Source organism: Brienomyrus brachyistius, chromosome 18 (assembly GCF_023856365.1).
Source record: "Brienomyrus brachyistius isolate T26 chromosome 18, BBRACH_0.4, whole genome shotgun sequence".
In the NCBI taxonomy this organism is placed as follows: Eukaryota; Metazoa; Chordata; class Actinopteri; order Osteoglossiformes; family Mormyridae; genus Brienomyrus; species Brienomyrus brachyistius.
This window is the reverse complement of record NC_064550.1, coordinates 15,246,616-15,271,964: the sequence shown is the minus strand read 5'-3', so window position 1 is coordinate 15,271,964 and position 25,349 is coordinate 15,246,616. Positions and strand designations below refer to the sequence as shown.

At 45.4% G+C, this 25,349-nt stretch overlaps 1 long non-coding RNA gene across 3 annotated transcripts; it reads left to right on the top strand.

Annotated features, from left to right (window-relative positions):
• Positions 1 to 651: 651 nt before the first annotated feature.
• LOC125713220 (uncharacterized) lies at positions 652 to 19,615 on the top strand. 3 transcript variants are annotated; one of them, XR_007383514.1, is made up of 4 exons: positions 652 to 902; positions 1,080 to 1,222; positions 13,062 to 13,105; positions 13,209 to 13,287. It is a non-coding gene; the product is annotated as an uncharacterized LOC125713220 (long non-coding RNA). The 3 variants fall into 3 exon arrangements; XR_007383516.1 differs by lacking the exons at positions 13,062 to 13,105; positions 13,209 to 13,287 and adding an exon at positions 19,565 to 19,615; XR_007383515.1 differs by lacking the exons at positions 13,062 to 13,105; positions 13,209 to 13,287 and adding an exon at positions 6,830 to 7,130.
• The last annotated feature ends 5,734 nt before the right edge of the window (positions 19,616 to 25,349 follow it).

The following is a 25,349-nucleotide window of genomic DNA, read 5'->3' as shown; positions in this document are numbered from 1 at the left end:
TTTGCATTATAAGCAGATTACGAATGAGAAATGTGCCCTAAGTCTGTCTTCTACTTTGTTGGAACAGGTACAGTAAGTGGCTGGTTGCCGAGTAAAAGATGTGTGATGTACTCAAGCCAAGACTATTAAAGATATTAAAGGTATGCTATGCATTTACACTAACAAACCTTATGTATTACTAATACATATATATTATATTATATGATTTGATGCGATCCAAATCATTTTCGATATTGCTCTTGGCTTACGCGTCTTCTGTGAATTTCTGCAATCAGTCAGCAAGCTGGAAAAATATTCCCGTTTATCTGTTCCCAGTCAGCATGGGAATAACAGAGACCGCAAGTGAGTCAGATGTGAAGGAGTCACTGAACCAAGACAAACATTTGACTAACTGACGCTAAATAAGAAGCATATGCACTGTATTAGCTGTCGTTGTTAAGACGGAATCTCGCACTTCTGCGGTACCTTGTGAACTTTTTCAGTGCTGTTAATTTTGCACTTTTAATAATGAGCCCAAAACGTAGCGCTAATAATTAGACTTTTATGTCATTGTTCAGGTTTGCAGACTGTTATGGGTAGAGGTTAAGGGGGGGGGGGGGATTAAGGGGGGAGACGCTGGGAGTCTCCTGAGAAGCTGCAGAGAGGCCGGGGGAGGAATTCGGAGGAGCAGAAGTTCGGCGAGGGCTGCCAGCGGTAGAGCGACGGGCTGCTGGAGTGGATTCACCTCACCCTAGCTGGTGATCCTCGTCGACCAGCACCAGCGCGAATGGGACGCCCTCCGTCCCCTGGTCCAGTGGGCATATCGTGCAGCAGTGCAGAAAAGCACCAGCTACCCTCATGTTAGGCTGGAAGAAGCTACAACCAGGAGAACGAGGATTGCTAATACGCCCTGTCGGGGCCAGGTCTGTACGCACGTTACGCATCATCTCAAGTAGGGACCTGATTACAAGTGTGTCGAGAGACACGGACAGGTATCCAGACGGCAATGAGATAATTAGAATATCCCGGAAAAACCCAGACATTTCCAGAAGCTGATTAAAGTGATTCTTCAGCGGTTATTTAATGTTCTCCTTTTGTAGGAATCGGACAAAGGATAAACAAAGAGCATGCAAAAGAATATGAAGAAAGAGGGCGTGCAAAGTAAGAACTGCTATTTCAGAGATGGAGGAGAAGAGAAAGCCACGCAGTTCAGCTCTGCTGTCTCACTGGTCTGCAGTGACAGGTATGGGGATCGGTGCCGCACTGTGCACTGTCAGAACAAACGGTGCAGCCATACGCTGTACGTAGACGCAGAAACAAAGTACAGGAGGTGCGAATCAACATTAAAAAATGGCAGTCATCCCACCCAACCTTTCCTGTAGGGACTCTGATCTCCCACATAAACATCTACAATGAGTTTCCCAGTGACGAGCTCCAAATCCTTCATTACCTCTGGCGAATGATCTGAGCTTCTGACTTGCGTTGCTGGGTCACTCGGTATAACAAAGAAAATGCCTTAAAACACCGAGGATGTGGAGAAGCAGCGTAGATGCATCAGAGACCTGCCAGTTACTGTGAAAATCCTAGCAACGTAGCCTAGGTTTTTATCTCTGAGATTCTGATATTCATTCTGCCGTCAGACAGATTCATAATGTCATATCTTTTGTATTTACAGCTTTCTTTTTTCGGGGGTGTTACAGTATTAATTCCAGAGCTTAGAGTGGTGAAAAAAAAACATCAAGCAGCCTTCCAGTCCCTGCCGATGTTGCTTTTGATGACACATTGTTCAGTGGAAAGGTTTTCAAAGGAATGATATTATATGTGTAAGCTTTGTGACAGTTCGCGAGGTTATCAAGGGCCCACAGTGAAATACCGCTTCCCGATTTCAGTGATTTGCAGTCAGTCGCAGTCCCTTTGTGGTTCGATGTAATATGTTTTCGGGGGAGTGCGGAAAGATCGATTCTGTAAGTTAAGATCTAGGCTGTAATTATGATAATGAGCAGGGCCTATTAGTACGGCAGCAGCAAAAACAAAATGAAGGTTATCGGCCGCATTTACATGTGAATGCCGAAATCTCATGAAATTATAATCCTGCTGGTTTAATGCGACAGCACGTCATCTGTAAACCAGATTTGAGTCTGGAAGCGGATAAAGAGTAACAAGCTTGCAGCAGTGAAAGGCAGAGCTTTTAATGCTGCCGGTTTTGCATAATGGGAGACGGGCACTTCAAAACATCCAAAAACATTTCTATGAACAAATCCCAGAATCATAAATTCCATCAACACCAAACCCACGGCCAAAAAATGAGTATCCTGATCGACGGAGGAACCTTGTGGAGAAACTTATATTATAATAATGAGACTTTTATTGATCCCCGTGGAGAAAGTCTCCTCTCGCCTACTCCATCTACTCTCTGTGACACGCAGACACATATGTAGGTGAGAGCAGGCTTGGCAGCGAAGGGCAGCCACCTACGCAGCTGGGGGTTAAGGGCCCTGCTGAAGGGCCCACTGACATGTGATTATTTTGTCCATCCCAGGCTTGAGGCAGCAACCTTCCAATCACAGGTACAGAAGGTTCATCCTGCTTAGTCACACATTGCAAGCTCACATACTAAAGCTAGACACCCTACAGTCCCTAAATGAACATTTTAGTCAGTATTTAGTGAATTCACGAAAACCGCTCAGGTCCAACTGACATTATATGGAATAATCCGTTTTGCGTCGTATATTTGTATCTTGCAGGGTCTGCAGAACAAGTTCTGGATATTTCTTAAGCCCTTGTAGCAGCTAACGTGATGCAGTGGTTTAAAATGGCTAGCTTCACATTCTCATCGAGCGATCCGTCTCTGTGTATTTAAGATTAAGTCTGTTTCAGTGAGGCTAGCTGGCAGTGAGTCTACTTTCCATGTCTCGGAACCCATGGGAGAGAATTATTTAGAATATTTCTCACATTTATAGATAAAGGAGACACAGCACAAAGGATGGGATTGTCTTTCCTCAATAAGCCATTGTTATTAATATGCATTGGTCTCCTCACGTTGTAGGATTTTACATGCCACTTTTGCAGACCTGCCCAGCCCCAGACTTCTCTGCCTTCTCCTCTGTTTGAAATGAATGAATTTACACCTGGGTCTCTTTTTGCATCTTTTGAAGGGTGGCTAAAAAAGGTTCAGCTGAGATAGAGGCACAGTGTGGCTTAATGTGCTAAGCTGCTTTGTCTGGTGTCAGAAGGTTGTTGGTTCAAGCTCTGACCATGGCAGAATTGTCACATGCCTATTGTAAACATCTGCAGCCTCTACCCAATGTAACAGAAGTGTGAAACAGTTCTATGTGAGTGCAGATGTCATGCCCCGATCGTCCGATCCTCCTGTGTGCCACGCCCCCTCGTTAACCCCGTGCAGAATCCCTATGTTCACCAGCTGTTCTGCGTATCCTGCCTTCAGTCCTGTGTATTTAATCCGCGTTCAAGTCTGTTTCCCCAGTCCGGTCTTTGATGTTCTTGAAGTTCGTATGTCTGTCATGCTTCTTTGTGCATTAAAAACCCTTATTTTACCACAGTCCTGTTCCCTGTGCCTGCTTTCCCTGCTCCGCACTACGTCGGCTGTGACAGCACACCTCTGTTGGCCTGCTTGTAGCATGCACTCCAAATACAAGGCCCTTTACCCCCAACTCCAGGAGTACTGTGTGCTTGTTGACCCTGTGCTGTGACCACCAAGCTTGCTCATATCTGTCTGTGTGTTGAAGCAGAGGAAAGTCTGCCTACTGGGGCAACAAAACATTGAATGAAACACCATCGCAGATTTGGTGGAATTTCCAAAGTGATGCTCACCAGCACTCCTTCATTTCTGTACATTTAACATCAGTTTTCCAACTGCTCATTGGGTACGGGCTCTTTGGGGGCTTAGAGCCTATCACAGGCTGTGTAGGTCTTGAAACACTAATCCATCACAGAGGGGTAGGAAACCCAGGTGACAGGGGAGAACTTATGAACTACACATCAGACACGTATTGCAGAGGCAGGGATCAAATTCTTGACCCTGAAGGAGTGAGGAAATGATGTTTCCAGCCAAGTCTCCCCATCCTGGCCGGCGAAGGTTATAGATCAGATTAATGGCAGGCTTAGGAAAATAAGATATTTGTGCAATGTGAGCAGGACAAAGCAGAGGGGAACGGAGAGGCAGCTTTGTCTCCCGAGCGTCTGGATGCTTACGTTTGTGTGGCAGATTCCATCGCAATCCAGATTGTCTTTGATTCTTCAACAAACATGGGGAGTCTCTGTGACTCCTGACAGTAAGAGTAACTGAGCCGGAGCCCGACGTCACTGACTTCCACGGAATTTGCCGCTGCAAGTACAATTTTGGCTGGTGACATCCATCCATCTATTTTCCAAACCGCTTATCCTAATGGGTCGCGGGGTGGGGGGGGGTCTGGAGCCTATCCCGGAAGCAATGGGCACGAGGCAGGGAACAACCCAGGATGGGGGGCCAGCCCATCGCAGGGACTCACACACCATTCACTCACACATGCACATCTATGGGCAATTTAGCGACTCCAATTAGCCTCAGCATGTTTTTTGACTGTGGGGGGGAAACCAGAGTACCCGGAGGAAACCCCACGACGACATGGGGAGAACATGCAAACTCCGCACACATGTGACCCAGGTGGAGACTCGAACCCGAGTCCCAGAGGTGTGAGGCAACAGTGCTAACCACTGCATCACCATGCCACCCCCTGGCTGGTGACAGTGAAGAGAAAAACCGGAACAAAAATCGAATGGGTTTCTACAGGAAAACAACAGGACATCACAAGCTCAATAGCCTATTGCAGCCTATCTGCAACCTCTACCAAATGCAACCCAATGGAACATAAGCGTGAATCAGCTCTGTCTGAGTGCCGACCTCTAATTGGCAGATTGTAGTATGTACTACAGATACTTCACTTGAGTGTTTCTGCTATTTCCATGTACAATGGATGGGGCCTGGTCAAGCAATCAGAAAGTACTTTAATTTTTTGCATGTAGCTCAGCTACTAATCTTCACCGCTGATGTGTTTTTGAGTTTTCTAAATGAACCCCAGTGTTCAGGCTGAACGTGGACACCTACTAGGCCCTCCCAAGAGAAAGACTATACCAAAGACAGTCGTTACAACTCGTCTGATTTGTCATAAGCAATAACAGCGGTAACCTGCCTTGTTCACTCCTCGAGGACTGTCATATGCGTCCTACGTTGTGCGGTGAATGTTCTTCCCGCACAAACCCTGCCACTTCGACACCAGTGACTCATGGGGACTCAACCTGGTGAGATTTGGAGCATCATTAATTGCTCGAAGAAGGTTTGAGTCAAGAACTTTATTCAAAGGTCCAACCACTGATTCCAGATATTTCTATTCCCTGACTTTTCTTTATCGTTAATTTGTTTGTTTCTTGGACACTTTTTCAGAACCGGCTGACACAGCTCATGGGCTTAACTGTTTGACAAGCCTCTGCGTTTACTGAAGCAATTCCTTCAGAAGTCACATCTCCATGTTACAAAGAATATTCAGCGCTGCGCTGAGCGTAATAACGGATCACATGATGCCGGCACATTCCTCCCCCTGGCTGCCAGTCAGGTTTAAGGAATGATTTCAAAATCCCGCTGCTTTCACCTGTGTGTGGGCAAACATAACAGAACTACCGACTGTTTACCAGCCAAACTGCACTCTATGCACTCTGAATTCTCCCATCATTAAACTCAGGGTGTCTTGTATTGCCAAAAATAAATACAACTCCTGCTGCCAGTAGAGCTTTCTGCTCCTAGGCCCCCACACTCGGGCACAGCTTACCTGGAGACCCATCTTTTGCCTTAGCAGACAACAGACGCAACTTCAGGTGCCACTTTGCATGTCACTTCCTGTCTTGATGCTATTTCCATAACTCATTGTTTCATCATTGTATTAATTCCCTGGCACTTCCTGTACCATCCTCTCCTTTACACCAACCGTTCGTGTACCTTGAGTGTACAGCTGTCAGCCTCCAACACCTTAAAATAAACCGTTTGTCTCCTCAGCGACATTTGCTTACCCCAGGATGATGGCTAGACTTAGCTAGGAAAGCCAACAAACAACTTCAGCAGATCACATCCAACTGATAATTCGGACATCTAATTTACCTTGTGTTGCTACCATTCCCAGGAGGAATGGGCAGCCAGTTGACCTTGAGCCCCCAGTGGTTTTTCTTTTACCCTACTTGTCCATCCTAAATTGTTTTTATTCTACACCTCCTTTGTCTTCTGAATTTTGATGCTTGCACAGTGCGCTGTGTCTGTTTATATACATATATGTAAAACGATCTGAGACATCTCTGATAGGAGATAAAATTAATTGAATATGTGCTTATAACTTTTAAGAGTCTCCCCTTCTACAGGAGTGCAGCACAATCAACTTCTCTGTCACATATTCTATTGAAGCCTCTGTTGGCTTTTTGAGTAGTGCTACCTCACACCACCAGAGTGGGGACTGTGAATCTGTCATCGGTTCTGCGTGTGTGGAGATGCATTTTCTCCCTATGATGTGTGGGTTTCCTCTGGGGACTCTGACTTCCTCTTGAATTTCAAATACTTGCAGATAGTTGGGTTCTCCAAATGGCCTTTGGTGTATGATTGTATATGAGCCTGTCCAGCAATGGATCTCACCCGGGATGTACCTCAGCCTTGTGCCTGACTTTGGTACACCCTGGGACAGACAGACAGATCCTTGCCTACTTCATTCACCGTAATGGTGAATGAAGCGATTTCACACTAATCAGTTTGAGCAGTTGTTTTTTTAACAACAGGCAGGCTCTGGAAATGAAACTGACCCCAAGCTTTCTTCAGGGCTGACTGAGCAGAATCCTGCCCACCGTTCACAAAACTGCAGCTCCATAATGCTTCAGAAGGAAATGATTCCCTCTTCAACGCCAGCTGCAGCCATTTTACTTGGTCAGCCATCTTCTCTTTTCATATCGCCATGCATAATAACTTCTGCCAAACACTTCCTCCACCAGTATAAACTCAAATATCAGTTTTCTCTCCACCCGGGCAAACCCCTTCACTCACAAGTCATGTCACACCTTTTTTGTTACACACAGACTTGTGCTCATTTGACTTGGGTCATTCCGATTTGCTGCCTGGATCTCTCTACTTACCATCACTAATACATCACAACCAGCAGCTGTCTTTTGCCAGTGAGATCGTGTCAATCAGCTACATACACCTGAGAACATTCTCCTTTTGAAGTTGCCCAGCCTCCGTTCTCTGGCTGCCCGTTATGACGATATTGATTTGAGTACCCTTAAAGCCAGGTTTGCTGCAGAATTATAATGTTTAAACATTTCTTTTTCATTTTGCGTATCTGAAAACAAAATTAGCCTGGATTTGATAACAGGGTTGCCAACTCACACATCTGGCGTGACAGTCGCGCAGACTCTCACGCAAGAAATCTTTTGGCAAGTGTACGTTATAAATCTAAAATTAGCTACATCAAAAAGTGTTGGGGTAGTTTGCAAACACTACAAACTATTTACAAGGTAATTAGACTTGTACGTACATGTAAATGCGTGTGCATGTGTGTGCAGACTTGTCTCGAGCTGAAAATCTCATGCCAGCAAGCTGATAAAAGTTGGCATCCCTCTGATAGTCTGAATTACCTTCAGCATATATGACATTGCCGGACTTTAGCACTGGGCCCTCGATAGTAAGACCCTTAATCGCCAATTGTTCCGGAGACTGGCTGACCCTGCCTTCCTAGTTGTACATTTCTTGGGATAAAAGTGTTTGTTAAATAACTGAAATGTTATCGTTTTACCAGCCCAAGGTCAGAAGTGCTCCTGTTTGTATCATTCGCATGAGCTGATCATGAAGATCTCCAAGGCATCCGCCTGGCAGGTGACCCTGGTAGATGCTGATGGGTGCATGGCATGCGTATCCTTTTAGGAGATGTTCTGCCTCCATTCCGACCTCAAACGTTTGCTGCCTATACATCCCAGTAGTTTCCCCAGATTCATATTCATGAGCATAACCTGACTGGTGAGATATGCAAGGTCAAATCACAGAGCAAACATTTTTTTTTTCTCACCTTATTAAAATAACGTAATTGTGTCATTGCTTTTTTCTATTATTTGCTTAAAATTGTGGCAGGTTGCAGAGCCTGATACTCAAGGGCAGGACGGACAGCAAGGGTGAACTGTCAGGGAGTGACAGAAAAACACGGAATGGGGTTAAGGACCTTCTACGAAGAACAAATGCAGTGCAAAGATTTAATGAAAAACTGAAATTCAAAGAAACATGTCATCACCTTCTCCTTCCAGCCCTGATGTCACAATATCTCTCCCGGAGTGTGCATCACTTCCACGAGAATGTGGTCTCCCACGTATCCCATCATGCTCTTCTTTTATAACACACACACACAGAGGTGAGATCGAAACCTGGGGCCTGAGCATCCAGCCCCCCTAGTGGAAATGTGGCTACTCATCCAAGCATGGGACTCAAACTAGCAACCTTCTGTTCACGAGCAGAGAGGCCTTACCTGCAGAGCCGCACACTGTCTATAAAAACATATTCCGAGTGGTTAATTTTGTTAATTGTGAGGTGAACCGTGATTGTCATTTACCGAGGCATTAAAGCGATACGATGTGATGTATACAAGGTACCAAATGCTATAATTCAGATTAAGGCGATCTTTTATTTAATATCTGTGTTTTTGCCAAAAAAAAAAAAAATCATTATATTGGATATGATGAGATATGAGCTCAAAATGTTTCATATTTAAATGTGGAGAGCATAGGTAGCAAGAATGAAAGTACACAGAAATGCATGAAAAATATTAAGTGCATATGTCACGTTTAGATCATTAAACAACTGCACAATCGTCGGAGATTATGTAGTGATTCCGTACTAGTGCTATCCACCCATAAGTCATATTAAGAAGTTTTGTGGTGATTTTTTTGCTTGAATTTTCCAACCATGAGTCATACGTAAAACATTAAACATGCGTGATACCTTTCCTCATTTTCTACACTTCATCAGCACATGTACAGACATGGGGCATGGAGGAGCAGCTCCTGGGAACAGGAACTGACCTGACCGTGTGTGAATCTACCACCAGGGCCATTCAGGCGAACTTAATGTCACGAAGAACTAAAAGTGAATGTACACACAGTGTGTATTGAGTTGCATTTGGTAGAGGCTGCAGATAGGCTGTTGACACACAGCCAATAGAAATCTCAGGATTGCTAACGCTACTATAACTGCTACTACATATTCATGCTGCTATGGGGCATTGAAGCCAACTTACGAGGAACTAAAAATGAATGTCCACAGAGTGATTTAAAAATGGACATGTGACCAAAACTAGCCAATAGATATCCAAGCACTGCTAACGCTACTATAAGCGCTAACATGCTATAATAATGCTACTACTGATGTAGTTCTCTTCAGTGAATATTCCATTGCTTAAAGCTTAAAGTTATAAGAATAACTTATTCATTGTACTTTAAAAATATTTACATGCAGCTTAGCTGTATTCTGCTTGAGCATTAATCGTTTTCCAGAGACAGAGGACCCACGAACCGCAGGGCCTCACAAACGTTTTTTTTTGGACGTATCTCCTGACCTTGCCAAGCATCGAGATGGACTCCCTGACGCGTCCCACCATTACACGCAAGGTCACTGCCCCATGCAGGGTAGAGTCTGGAGTACAGCCGCCATGAAATGTAGACAGGTGGCCTATTTACGAGGGCGACATCACTCACACGTCTTGGTGCGGGCCCAGGCGCTGACAACGCAGGAGGAAGCGACTGTATCGCTGCGCTATCGCTGCCATTAGCGTGCAGTTCACTTTGTTATCAAGATAATTAATGTGCTTTTCACCTTTTTACACAGAATGGGATATTTATGGCGTACAATGTTGATTTATGGCTATTTGTGGGACATGATATCGATAAGGAGCACTTAAAAAGATATCAGTTAGATAAGAAGTAGTGGCCCTAATTTTCTGTTAATAACTGGCAGCTAATAACAACAACAGCCCTTTGCTGCGATTACAGGCGTGGAAAGTGTGACCCAGACGGAGCATCAGGAAAGCTACGAACGAGACTCCGAGGAGGCCATTTGAAGTTTAAGAAAGCTTCTGTCGGAAGGGAAACACTGGCCAGGGACGCGTCATCTCATCAGCTCCAAGATGGGGGTGTTTTTTGTCAGGAACGCAATTATTCAAGAGGATTTTATTTCCATCCCTGTAAAAAAATATTAAGAATAATAACCAGAAAAAAACCACTGGACATTGTTTTCAAACGGAAAGCTATTGGAAGGATACTGATTACACTGCAGTCTGGGCAAAGGCAGAGGTTTCAAAAGAACACGACCCACGTTGTCACAGCAGAGTGAGTCAGACGACCTAGAACCAAAAATCCCCAATGCAAAATAAAAAGAAATCAATTATAATACACCAAAGTGAAAGTTGAACATTTTAAATTAATTTTTGAGGGGAGGATGGCCTGATCACTCTTCTTTCCAGCGAGCTTTAAAAGCCCAGAAAACCACACTGGCTGTGTGTGAGCAGTACCCAGAATTCCCCTTTCAGCCCCAGTTTACCCAAAGTGCCCCGTTTGACACCCAAATTGGAAGGAGATAATGATCGACGACGTCTCATTTCACCAAAACGGCGCTGAGAACCTTCTACCCCGGAAAATACTTTGTGTTAAAAAAATCATTCAATATCTTTGATCCTTAACTCGCTTTTATCCATTATCACCGCATTAACAAAGTATTTCCAAGGTGTCCTATGTTTAGAAATTACAAAGTAGCACTTTGTCATGCAATTGTAACTATTATATTTACATTACTCTTACAAACCACTTTCAAATTAACAGCAAAATTGACGGAAGCTGAAATCCTGTGATATAAGTTACCTTCAGCAATGTTTCCCAGCTGTTTGTCAATATCAAATGAAGCCGTATTTGTTTAAGAACACATCTGATCTTGCTCTCAGGTTTGGGGTTGGCCAGCAGCCACAGAGTACGTGTAAGGGGGCAAAGAACTTATCTCAATGCTCAGCACTGATGAGGCTATTGTACTGAGCACAGGATTCAAACCACAGCCCATCAGAACACAGGCCAAACCCACTGAGCCACATCTCTCACATGGCACCCAAGTAAGCAACGCAGAGATGAACGTGGTTTTTGTCTCCCCGAGTCCCCATGACTGTCTGGTGATATCAGACAGGGGCTCTTCACTCCTGACCCTAAACAGGGGAGTCAGGCTGTACCAGAGCCGTGCTGGGCGGATCCGTCACCAGGAGAGTTCGCTGACTGGTATTTGGATCGACCCCAACAACGGAGGCCTTCACGCGTGAGCCCGGGTGCCCGGCTCCGCTTGTAAAGTATGATTTATCGTCGGTGGAAATTATAACCTTAATCAAGCTTCCATTAATTACCCCCAGATCTATTAACATTTTATAAATATTTCACAGGTGAGAGTTAGCTGACTGTTTATTTCATCTCTATCAAATATTAAGCATTTAATTACCTTTTCAGGATGATTAATAGAGGAGTAATTAGCTCCCAGTAATCATGCAGGGCTATCTGCAGACTTGCTAATTGAACACAGATGCGTCCCTCTGACTTCTGGGCTGTAAGGGAGAGCGAATGAACTCACCGGGGCAAGATGGGAGGTGTCTACCGAAGTGTAGCTGTGGGCGTTTACGGCGCTTGGAGGATCATAGCCCCTATCAGAGATCGCTAGCTTTTTGTTTTTAGTGTGCAGGTGTGGGGGCCTCAGTCTGACATCTGCGTAGCTGTTCCCTGCGACGCCGTCCGGCACTGAGCGTATCGGCGGGTAACTTTCTGTCCTAGTAGACCTTAAAATGAGATTCCTATGAGCCTGACCGTGAGGGGTAACCACAAGCTATCAGCTGATTTTAATGTCTTTCTGGCATGACTGAAAACATTTACAGGATTCATTTAGTAGACTTTTTTTATCCAAAGTGACATGCAGTGCAGAAAGCAGAGTCAGCCAGTCCCTGGAAAGACTGGGAGTTAAGGAAGATGGTGGCACAGGAGGTAGTGCTCTCGTTCGGCAAATGGAGGGTTGCAGGTTTGAGCCCCGAGTTCCTCCTGACCCCATCAAAGTGTCCTTGAGCAAGACACTGAACCCCAAATTGCTCCCGGTGAGCAGGTTGGCACCTTGCATGGCAGCCTCTGCCACCGGTGTGTGAATGAGTGTGTGGATGGGTGAATGTGAGGCATGAAATGTAAAGCGCTTTGAGTACTCGTAGGAATAGAAAAGCGCTATATAAATGCAGTCCATTTACCATTTACCAAGGCTCTTACTCAGGGGCCTAAGTGTGACATCACTCTGCCAACTTAACTCACTAAGCCAGATACTGATGTAATGTTTTATGCTTTTTTATTTTATTTTTAATTGTGACTTTTAGTGGGGGTTCAGGAACATCAATCCCCGCCCCCCTCCCCCCCCAGATAATGAATCAATGTGAGGAGGCAGTTAAAGTTTAAAAAAAAAAAACGGGATTGTTGTACTAAACAGCTAGTAGTTTCATGGGCTCTGTTAAGTTACAGGTTTTATCAGTGCAAATCGTGCAGAGTGATCGCCGTTCACAGAGCACTATAACGAGAATGCCTGGAAGACCGTTGCACTTCACATTGGCGTAGCAGGCTGCCTCGCATGATGCAACACGACGCTTTTATAAAATGACATTCTTATTGGACAGAGTTGATTCTTAAATTTGACGTTATGTTAATACTTTAAACACTCATATTGTCATTCATAGGAACTGCATGCATCACCCAAAGGGATTTAAGTAGCTTTAGTCGAGGGTTTCCACATGAAAAATCGGCTTTAGTCTCACTTATTCATTGCACAGTAAGTGAATTTTAATTTAAAGCTTAATTCTCCCTTTAATGTAGACATATGATGTCTGCTTCAGGAGTTATGGGGGAACCAAGAGTTTTAATAACGAAATGTATTATAAATTCATAGGTGTTTAAATTTTTACACCTAAGCATTTAAAATGTTTCCAACTCGTTTCTGCTCTTTCTCTTTCTTAATAAAGAGTGATTAACTCATCGCCATACAGAGGAATGATTGGTCGTTGATGTAAGTTGCAGTTTAAAGCAATATTATGAATGATACATCAGTCATTTAATGTAAACCTTTTTTTTCCTGAAATTGCTTTACCATCCTGTCTGATGTCTTCCAGGCTGAAAGAAACTTAAGGAAATGTAACCCTGGTCCAGATTGGGCTCAAGCCACAGTTGGATTTTTCAGATGTCATCAGGTCTGTGAAAAGTTACACACAGACCCTATAGAACATTTAACACAACACAAGGAGGACATGTAAACCCCACCTACGTAGCAGGGAAGGGAGGACAACAGGCCTGCAATCTTTCAAATTAAAAGTGCTGATTGAATAACCCTAACTTTATTTGTTTCATTTCGGCATGTCAAGTCTATATTATTAGAATATTTCACACCAGATTTAATTAGGTTTAAGCAATATTCCAGTTATCTGTTTGTTCAGCTGATATGAATTATTAAGCAGCATAAACAATGAAGCCGCTCATATACCCATCAAGTACAAAATGTTTTTTTTTAATTTAGTTTCATTGGCTTGTTTCATCAGTCCACCCACCGTAACATGAACAAAAGCAATCCGGAAATATAAAGGCATATTTCCCAGAGTAACCACATAATCAGCAATTCTGTCTTGCCTGATCCGTTATGAGTTCAACTGGAAAAAAACGCTTCCCCTCCCATACTGGAACTGAGGACCATGGATGCTGATGTGGTTTTATGGGAAACGCGACTTTTTTTCTTGATTGAAGCACTAAAATTACATATAACGGGAAATTTTCAACAAGGGCTCAATCAAAGTTTCTCCTGAGGAATTACCGGCATGATTGTTCCTTTTGTTTTTGTTTACGCTTCCAGATTGTGAATGCATTACTTTTTGTGGGGGTTGCCGATGGTGTGAGGGGCGTGAAAGCAGTACCTCCCTGATTTAATTGTCAGTTCATCCCTTGGCCCGTTTGACCACCTTCCTGTCAATAATATCACCCCCTGCTGGAGATACCGTGGAAGTACAACACTATGTCTTTTATTACCCAAAGGTGAAACTGATCCTGGCATCCATCATAATTTTAACTTCATCTTCATCCATGTGTTCTTTGCAATGAGCTACAGTTGGGTGTGTGTGTGGGAGAGGGGGGGGGGGGAGGGCTGCTGCCCTGACCAGCAGAGCTCCACCCACCTGCACTGGTGCATATGGTCCCCTGACGACCCAGGGGAAAAGGTGCATGCACATAAACAGTGTTGCCATGGAGACCCACACGGATGAAGGAACGGCAGGGTTGCCATAGAGATACAATACGTGCCTATATATTTACAGTATATATAAAGTGCAGTGATGCCTGTGCCGGCCGAGATTCCTGCAGATGCTCCGCAGATATACAGCGCAGTTGTGTAAGGACTATAACAGCGGGTTGGAGATTCACACGCTGCTGGGCATTTTGCGGGGGTGTTAAAAGAGGAGCGGGCCTGTTAAAGCCCACTTGCGCCGCCCCTGGCTGCACCTCGCTCGCTGACATAAGCTGGCCCAGACTCCGAGAAGCCCCCCGATAGCATCTACCGCAGCTAATGGATGGCAGGGCGAGTGAGGAGACGCGGGACACAGTCAGGCCTGCTGTTTATAGTGTTTGACATGGCAGGTCCTCTGTAAACCGCAGTATCGAGCGTCCGTGCCCAGCCGCGTCGTAGGAGACAGCCTCCCCAGCCGATATGGCGGCGTTTAATAATGCAAGACCCGGGGCATTCCGGAGGCGCCAAGTGGGTCCCCCTGACCCACTAGCTTAAGAGTAGCGTCGCTTAGCATAAAACGGCTATCGGTTTGTTCGCTAAATACAGAGGGGTCCCAAGGTATCGTTGCTGCCAAGACTGCTGGGGGAATAGTGTGTGGTTCATCGGACTGGCACTCTGTGCCTGTGAGTGGAAGGTCAAGGGCTCAGATCCTATGCTTGGCAGACTAGTCGCATCACACTTTTGTAGAGGCAATACTCCAGCAGGGTTGCGTGATTGGCTGAGCCTGTCCTCAGACCCCCAGTGTGTGTTGGTGTCTTAAAGTAGAGCATGATGGGGTATGAGAAAACACATTCTAGTGTACCTGTACTGCAAATAAAGTGTCCCCTCATTTCAGGGTACAGAAGAACCAGTTTCAGGTTACTTACAGAGATTAACTGGAAAAGCCTTCAGTCAGACTGAGGGGCGTCGCCTAGTCCACACTGCTTGGGGCAACCAAGGTTTCTTTTACTTTACCTTTAAGTGCCAGGCATTTAAATTAAGGGGCATGTAAAACTGACATGTTGTTCAAGGATTGCTAATCAACCTCAGATCTGTCAGGTTTAATGTGAGCAGGGTGACGGCCTCACTGCCAGCGAGGGGGAGTGAGTCTCCCAGCCATTTCACTGGATGCCAAGGACATCAAAGCCATCCCATCAGCCTCCTAGCTGGCTTCATTTTCCCTTTCCGGATCAATCCGTAGCTTCGGAGTTTGCCGCTAATTGACTGCGCCGTACAGACAGGATCACAGTTATTAGAAAACCTGGGAGAGTACTCACTTGAGACAAGGCCAGGGCTCCTTGAGTTATTAATTAAGGACATTAAAAATAACAAGACTGCATGTGTTACATTTTTATATGGCACAAAATGGCAGACGGACATTTGTTGATTGCGTGTTTGCTATTTGCGATAAATAATGGTAGACTGACATGCTGAGGCTAATTGGAGTTGCTAAATTGCCCGTAGGAGTGCATGTGTGAGTGAATGGTGTGTGAGTGTGCCCTGCGATGGGCTGGCCCCCCATCCTGGGTTGTTCCCTGCCTCGTGCCCATTGCTTCCGGGATAGGCTCCGGACCCCCCGCAACCCAGTAGGATAAGCGGTTTAGAAAATGGATGGATGGATAATGGTAGATTATTTGCTTCAGCTGAGAGTGACAGAGAGCATGGAGTGTGTGTGTGTGTGTGTGTGTGTGTGTGTGGATAAGGTTTATATTACATTGTGGGGACCAAAACTAAAAATATAAAAACGTCCTGCATTCTGTTTGGTTACCTATAGTTAAGGTTAGGGCTCGGTAGGGGTTAAGGTCGTCATGTTGTGATCATTGTGAGTTTTCCCCATAGAAATTAATGGAGAGTCCCCACAAAGATATAATTGTAAACCAGTGTGTGTGGTGGTAGGGGGTGGTGGTGGTGGGTTGTGTATATATTATATTGTGGAAACCAAATGTCCCCTTATTTTGACAGTGTGGGGACACATAATCTGTGTGTATATTATAGGTGGCATATATATGTTTTATATAAACTCTGAGGTCGCTGTGATGATTCTTTGACACTTTGATGCATCAGATTCCTTTCTTTTTTCACTGACTTGTGTTGCTTTTTTACTCAGGAATAAATTAATCTTTGGTGTCTTTTTATGGGCTGTGATAAAAGTGAAGAGTAACCGTAGTAAAGCCTTTAGTTAATGTCGGAATGTGAAATATATATTATGTTTAACTGTTGTTCTGCTCAGATGCACTGAAGTTGTCTGCGGCGTTTTACCCAATGCGGTTGCCATGCGAGGCGGCTGCATGTGTGTGTGTGTGTGTGTGTGTGTGTGTGTGTGTGTGGGTGTGTGTGTTCATTTCCTGTTTACAGCGGAGAACAAGCCGCTGATCCTGAACCTAAGCGGATCTGACAGCTACTGCTCACGTCAGACCTCAGCCGTCTCCGATTCTCTCCTTCCTCTCCTAGGCACAGGTGATTATTGGCCCGTAAGAGGCACGTATAATGCGGCGAATCGTCGAAGAGCGTGAAATGCTAAGCAGCCTACAGGGCTGAGATCCTGACTTCCTTCTCCGACTCTGGAAAACGAGACACACGATTACAAAAGTGACCCAACGTCTCTAGAATGGAGGAAAGGGTTGGATCCTTCCTGCTATTGTCAGAAAGCATCAGCGTTAGTTCTCCACGCCGCTTCCTCTGCGTGTGACCTATAGGCTCGCGTTGGCGTGCGAGCGGGATGTTTCAGCGCACAAATGGGAATGTTTTCTGTTTAGGGAAAAAAAAAAAAAGAATGGGGATGGAAAAAGGATCAAGAAACACAAAGGGAGGTTAGGGTTAGAGGTGACGGTGCAGGAGACTCTGCCTTACATGGCAATGCACTGATTCCATAGTAATGACATCAAAGTAAGATGGATGGATGGATGGATGGATGGATGGATGGAAGATTGTGTGTACATTACGGTAAGGAAAACTCTGTGTAATGGCAATTACTAGATAGATAGATAGATAGATGGATGGATGGATGGATGGATGGATGGATGGATGGATGGATGGATGATATCTCACCACGCTTCCCATGGGGGGTGGCGTCTGAACCTTGTGGTCCCCGTGCTGGGTGGCCGTCCTCCCCCACTTCTTCGACCTCGTTAAATTATGCAGCTGGTCTGGCGCCTTCTCAAACCTCCGAATCTCCCCCCGGCCTCATGCAGCCACTTCAAATGGCCTTTTTTTTGCCCAAAAGGCTGTGCGCCGAATCCCCCCCCCCGGAGGTACCTGGAGAGAGGAGGCTGCACGGAAGTGAAAAACAGCCGGAGAGGGAACGGAATGAGCAGGCAGGGGCTGGGAATGTGGTTTGCCGTTACTTAAAAAAGTTTGCATGTCTTCCATTTGAGAACAACCTGAGGGGAGGGCTGGAAAGGGGGGGGCAGCCACGACCCGCAGAGCCACATAATCCCACCACTGGCTTATTATCTGGAAACCGGAATTTTCTGGCAATTTATTGACCATTAGCCTCCTTGCAGCCCTAAAGCCCATTCACCAGGGCTAGCCGGTGCTACATTAACCTGCAATCCCTCACAATTTAAAAGCAACCCTTTTCTGGATATTTTCGATTTTGGGTGCACTTCAGAGCATAAACATTATTTGGACGACTTACAAAAAAATAGCCAATGATTTGTCATGCTTGTATCCAGATAATGTATATGGATTTAGGATCTATAATTCGCGGGAACCTTCCTTGACCTTTTCAGTGTGAAGGAGATCTACTCTTTCCCCATGCAAAAAATCATAGAGGAGTAATATTTTAAGTAACAGTTTGTCATCCTTGCGTGTTCAGTCCCAGTTTTAAAAGTGTGGTGTCATTCTTGAGGAGGACAGAAGTATATTTATGTTATATTGTCTGAAATTGCTGTGAGAATTCTTTGACCTCTTGATGCATCAGAATCTTTTTTTTTCCACTGATTTGTGTTCCTTTTTTTCAGGGATAAATTAATCTATGGTGTCTTTTTAGGGACCGTAATCAAAGTGAGGAGGAGCCCTAGTAAAGCCTTATGGTCTCATTGTCTGAATGCATATATTATGTCTATTCTCAAGTTACCTGAGGGGTTTTTATTGATTGACAGATGAATACTGGTGATATTCGAGTTTGATTGGTGTTTATCACCACTTAAACCATTTGCCTGATGCCCCCTGTTGGCCACAAACTGTCACTACACTGGGGATGGAGCTTTAAAGAGATCCACGGCACCCGAATCCACGTCAAGACGCCTTTGAAATGCCAATGACACGCCTTTACCGTCCATTGTGGCAAACGAGCGCTAATATGCATGTCTGACTTTGATGAATGAGCAAGAATCCTCGTAGGTGTTTTAGCCCTCAGAGAGGCACTGTGATATGGAATAAGGCACAGCCAATTATCAGCCCCGATTCTGCACTATAATTAAGACCGGACGGGCTCGGCTTAAAGAGAGCACCTTAAAACCCAGAAAGACACCAAACACCAAAGATCCGATCCTCCCTCCAGGAATAGCCCAGCACTGCACGAGTCACGCATAGCTATATTTTGGGAAAAGCCTTTTTTGTTCTCCCCATATACCTCACTCATCCTACCTAACAGGGTAAGATCTGGCAGAACAGTGAATGTGTTAAATAGCACCTCGTCTGGTATCTGCGGGTTGGTGTCTGGACTGATCGGTACCGCGAGTTCTAGGTGTCTCCAGACTGCTGGGGGAGACCCCCAGACAGATGCGTCCCTCCCCATCTCCGTACCCCAGCCCAGATGTTCCTCATTGTGCCATGGGGAGACATGGAGGTGCGGCACCTTGCTGCCCAGTGGGGCATCGCAGAGGCGCTGCATGCGGGAGTCTAATTAAGCTGTTTGTCACATAATGAAGCACAATGGTGGCACGTCGATGGCATCTGCTCACCACAGCCGATGTACAAGCGTGACGCCCATTAATGCATAGCTACAATGGTGAAAATGTGTATTTATTTATTTTTTTACTTGTGGGATTATCATAGTTATCTTCTCGTAAAAAGATATTGTTAGGTAGCTATTATGCAGATGTGATTATCGAGCGGTGAAAATGCGCTTACACTATTTACCTCCTGGACAGTAGGGGGCAGTGGTGGGATTGTGGAAGGCATGTGAGTTATAATATGCGTCGCTAGTAGTTTCCTCTCATTTTTCTTCTGGATTCCAAACTGCGAAGCTACGTCTCTCTGTCTATTTATCCCCAGTTATCAGAACCCTAATATCTGTCATGTCGGGCAGCCAACGTGGGACACATGTAATCCCAACGGGGAGGGGGCTGGGTCAAGATCCAACATTCAGGTAATGTAGGGGGGTGGGGGGGGAGACCCAAAATCAGCCCATTTTCCCCTCACACTTCTGTCTCTTTGTCCAGCAGATGCTTTTATCCAGTGAAGGACACTTAAGAGGAAGCGTGTCAGACAATCCCTGGAACAATTGGAGGTTAAGGGTCTCGCTCAAGGACCCCATGCTGAAACCACTCTGCCAACATAAGGACTGGAACCCGCAACCTTCTGACCGCAGTCACAGCCCCCTTAACCACTGAGCCATACACCTTCCACAGAAACGCACCACTTTCTCCAGAATCCGATTTAATCTTCCTGCGCTAAAAGCATTAATGCCTGCATGCAGAAGCCCCGACAGACCCCTGCAGCCTCCACCCATGCAGGCCTTAACGAGCGTCCTCTCTCATCCGCGGCTTTTAAGAGCTACACTGGTCTGCTGTCTGACGCCGAGTTAAACTACAGGAGAACCTTCTCAAGCTACTGGAATATTACTACCAACTGCCATATTTGATCTCTTATTGAGAGTCAGAGTTTGAAGATTTAGAAATGCTACCTATTAACATCTTGCTACTTTTTTTTTTGAAAAAAGGTACATTTTGCCATTTGTTCAATGATGTGTAAGGCTCCTATTGAATAGGTAGGTAGGTAAGGACATAGAGACATACATATCAATGTGAGATGGCTGGAAGGATGGACGGACGTATAGATAGATAGATGGGAGGATGGACAGATATATACAGTATATATATATATACACACACATATATAAACTGCAACCTGGTTCTTCTCTGCTTCTCATTAATGAAGGGCTTCTGTCATGGCAGAACTGAGGATGCAGGAACAGGATTCAGGGCAAACAAATGGGGTTTATAAGCTGAACACGACTGGAGAAAAAAAACCAAAAGAGGATCACAGTGGATCAAAAAGGAGAGGCGAAGGCACACTGGACCTGGACACAGAACATAAACGACAGAACTAACCCAAGCCAGGGAAGCGCTTATAAAAAGGGCTAACGAGGGATCAAACAAGGAGCAGCTGGAGAGAATCACACGAGGAAGGACAAACGATCAGCAGGCGCGGCTCGTTAGAACCACGCCAGGGAGGAAACAGGAGGGTCAGGCAGGGCGGGACTTGATAGCTTCCTTGCTTTATGGGACTTCAGTCCTGCTTCTAGGAGCCCGATATGAACTGTCCTAGCAGTGCACTTCACACCCGCACTTAATGTTTCCCATTCCTTTTAAAGGTCATTTGATGTCATCTTCTGTTTCATGAGGTAGAGTCAGATAATTTGATGGTCATCTCTGCCGTTAGACAGTCGCTTCCACCCTCTACCTGGCTGCTTTCTGGCTGTTCCCAGTGTCTCCTGCTTCACCTTATTCTTGTGTCCTGCTGTCTCAGAAATTTTTAACCTGAAAGCAGCTTGCTGGTCTGTGTAGCCTCCTGCCAGCAGAAGCAGGACTAAAGCAGGATGGATGGATGGATGGATGGATGGATGGATGGATAGATAGATAGATAGATAGATAGATAGATAGATAGATAGATAGATAGATAGATAGATAGATAGATAGATAGATCTGCCAGTCCATCACAGGGCACATACCAGGGGACGAAAAGAAATAGGTAGATCTATTTTACAAAATACACACAGACAGTAAATAAGATATTTAGATATAAATAGAGTAATATTAAATAATACATGACAATAAACAATAACAATGTAAAGTGCATCAAGGAAAGTATTACATGGAATTACTGGTATTGCACTGTGGATTGTTCAGTGCAGGAAGAGGGTGACTCACTGTAGAGTGTAATGGCTGAAGGTAGGAATGCCCTAATATAGCACACTTTGGACCAGGGGTGTGCAGGGCGTCCATTGCCAGACTTTCCCTCACCAGGATCTGAAGGGGGCCTGACTGCTGCAGCGAGAGATGTTGACACGGATTTGTATTAAATGATTGATGCAGGTGCTGATGTGCGAGACAGACACAGAGCGTGACGGATGAGGGAAGCGTAGCCATGCAGAACTGCTCTCCACACATCAGAGCGTTTCCGATGAGTCCCGAGGCTCTCGGACATCCCGGCCCCCCTGAAGCACGTCGAGGAGGATCCACGAAAATATCCTGTGTTTGCCCCTCCTCTACCTCCCCCCTCCCCCCCCGTGCTCACATCCTGGACAGCTGAAGCTTCTCTTCGCTAAAAATCGTAAAATAGTGATGCATGTCACCAGCAATCGAGGGCAGTGATGCTAGGCTTGTCCACAACTGTCCACATTTAGAGGAGCACGAGTAGCAAGTCTGGTCACGGATTCTCCTCAGGGTCTCTGTCGCCGTAGGAGATTGACGTGTAAATTTGTGAGAAAATAACAAGTGTGATAGTCCCTCTGTTAGCAGAAGCCATGGGCTGTCAACAGCTCACAAGTTGACTAGGATCCTGTTCTCTAACCAGGCAACATGCAGCTCTGCATAAAGAAAGATTCTGCGTAAATCCGGGTTCTTTTCTGTTATAGTCCTTCATCAGCAAGGGCTCAATTTACTCATTTCAACCACACATTTAATAATTATCATACTGAGAAAGTCATCACTGTTAATAACTCAATTGCCACTTACCCTCAGGCATTCAATAAAAAGCTTATAAACCAATGATTACATCCTATTATGCTCATTATGTTCCAGACAACCAATCGGCAAACCCTTCACTGAAACACAGAAAACAGTTATTCTGAGTGAAATACTTAAAAATAATAAAATAAGCAGTTGGAAAAAAAATGCTGTAACAATGAAGAAAGGCCAGGAAATTAAGGTCAGAGTTGGAAGTCTTTGAAAATGATCTTTGACAGTGATAAGACTGTAAACTTTTAGAAATAATTAGTCTACGAACTATCGCCTATATGATTCTCCAACCACCTTAATGGGGAAATCTTTATACAGTAACAAATGGCCATGGTTTATATTTGGAGAAAACACACACACACACAGACCTGTACTCATATCCATGTGGGTCATTTCTATGGACCTTAACCATAAGTAAACAAACCAAATACAAGTCTTTTGGCATTTTTAGTTTTTTTATTTAGTCACAGATTTTTATAAAATAAAATAAAATTTCCACTTCTGTTCCACAATTGGTCTCCTCAATGTAAAATAAACCTAATCCACACACACACACACACACACACACACACAAAGAGCAAGATCAGAATCTTCCATTTCATTTTGAATCCAAGCCAACACGACATGTGTAAAAGATGACTTGAAGTTCAAACCAGTTGCCTGTCTACCATTTGAATATTCGTGATACTGTGATATCTTTGGACCAGCCTAAATGTTGATTTGCGACATCTCCATGGGGTCCAGAGATATGCATTCATACACACACCCCCCCCCCCCTCGTGAAGATATCCCAAAAAAATCATCACAACAAGAAGGGCGAAATACATAACAAAACGACAACAATAAGGAAATTCTCACCGTGACAAAATAATTTCAAACGGCAGCCTAAGCTCTCTGTCCCACTGGGTATCGGAATTACGGAGATAAAGTTCTGAAGAAAATCATCTGAGGATTCGGAGGGGGGGGGGGGGGACTGCAAGGCGGCAGAGAGGAGCTTGAAATGTAGTCAGCAGAGAACCTACAGGAGGGCTTGTGTCTGAGCAGAAAGAGGCTGCACATGTGTCTGGGTGACCTAGCCCTGCAGTCACTACTCTAAGGAAGAGGAGCTCCATTTGACATTCGGACGAGCATGAGCACAGCCACATTGGAATGTGTTCATTTTCACATATCCCACCATGCACTGCATTTTGAAGAAACACACACATATATAGAGATGAGAGTGAAGCTTGGGGTCTGAGCTCAGGGTCAAGCTGTCCATCCAGAACCCCAGAGCATTTTTCAGAGGTTAAGGGCCTCCTATTCAGGGTGTCCCCTACCCTGTACCCGGTGATGGACTGGCATCCCGTCCAGGGTGTCCCCCGCCCTGTACCAGGTGATGGACTGGCATCCCGTCCAGGGTGCCCCCCCTCCTGTACCCAGTGATGGACTGGCATCCCGTCCAGGGTGTTCCCCGCCCTGTACCAGGTGATGGACTGGCATCCCGTCCAGGCTGCCCCCTGCCCTGTACCCTGTGATGGACTGGCATCCCGTCCAGGGTGCCCCCTGCCTTGTAAAGGACTGGTATCCTCTCTCCTGTGTACTGCGATGGACTGGCATCCTGGCCAGGGATCCTGGCCTCCCCTCCCTTGTGCCTTGTACCACCTGGGTTTGGACTCCAAGTAAATTGAACAATATCTGCCAGAATAATCTAACATCGGCATCAGTTTCCACACACCAGATGAGGTATCTCGCTGTGGTTAAGTCTCACTCAATTGCATATTAAAAAGGTAAATAAATAAAGATCCTGAGCGGGAGAGGTTTAATTCGAGAAGAATGGCCGATAATGAGGTCCAAACTTTTTCATTAGCACCAGGGCCCCTCTGAATATTAAATACCGCAAAATAAATTTGTGCAACACCGTGCGTCATTGAGGTTATTGGTTTTCATTCCCTGGGTCCAAGCCCAGCTGGCCCGGGTGAGGGGGGGGCTGAATGGGGGGAAGTGATGGCGAGGAAGAGTGCGTCTCCTTCATTAGAGAGACTCCCTCTGCTGTTTCCACGGCGACTAGGGCGGCTTTCATTAGCAGAATGATTAATCTGGACGCCACCGGAGTGCTAAGGAATTATTATGTTGTAGACAATGGGATCTGGGCCTGCCGGAATCTCACCAGTGCTGAGGGAATTTTCCAGAAGGAGAACCGCAGGACTGGGGTGGAGGGGGTGTGGCTTTGAGGACTGCACAGGTGATGGCCAGCTTAATGAGGGATAGCAAGTTTGGGGGTGGGGGGTGGGACCACTTGTCAGAGGCATTGCCCCCCACCTGCACTGCCCACACACACACATGTGTTCACAAGCATGCATACACACACACACATACAGGTTTGTAATTATATCTTTGTGGGGACTCTCCATTCATTTCTGTGGGGAACACTCTAATCACAACATGGCAACCTTAACCCCTGCCCAGCCCTAACATTAATCATAAGTAACCAAACAAAATGAGAGACATTTTTTGTCCTTTAATTGCATTCACAGATCTTTGTGGGGACCCCCCCCACGACATCTAAATAACAGGCTTTTATCATTGTGGGGGCCACAAACACACACACACACACACAGCTTTTGTTTAATGTATGAGAAGCCAAGCTCTTGCTCCTGTGACTCCTGCATGGTCACCCTGTTCGGCCCGCTCAGCTCCCCTGTGACAGCTGAGACGCCTTCAGCAGGGACTGATGGGAGATTACAGAGCCGGTATTGTCGCAGTCAAGCTCACCCATGTGTCCGCCTTCAGACGGGAGCAGGTCGTTTTGCATCGCCATGCCAGCCGGTCCTTCATTCCTCCTGCTTCCCTAAGCCTGTTCTCCTTCCATACCTTCTCCCTGCCTCTTCTGAGCCCCTCGGATCAGCTTAGCATAACAAACACACCCAAAGTTTGATAGAAAATGGCAGACCTTTCAGAGATCGGCGCTTGACCCACCCTGGAGGGGAAGGTGTCACCTCATACATGCCCAATATTTAGACGAATGGAAGATCTGCTAACTGGCTGACTAGCTACCATCTTCTGACTCTACTTGCTAGCTATTTACTTAGTTTTTGCCATATCAGAAGTGACTTTCTGAG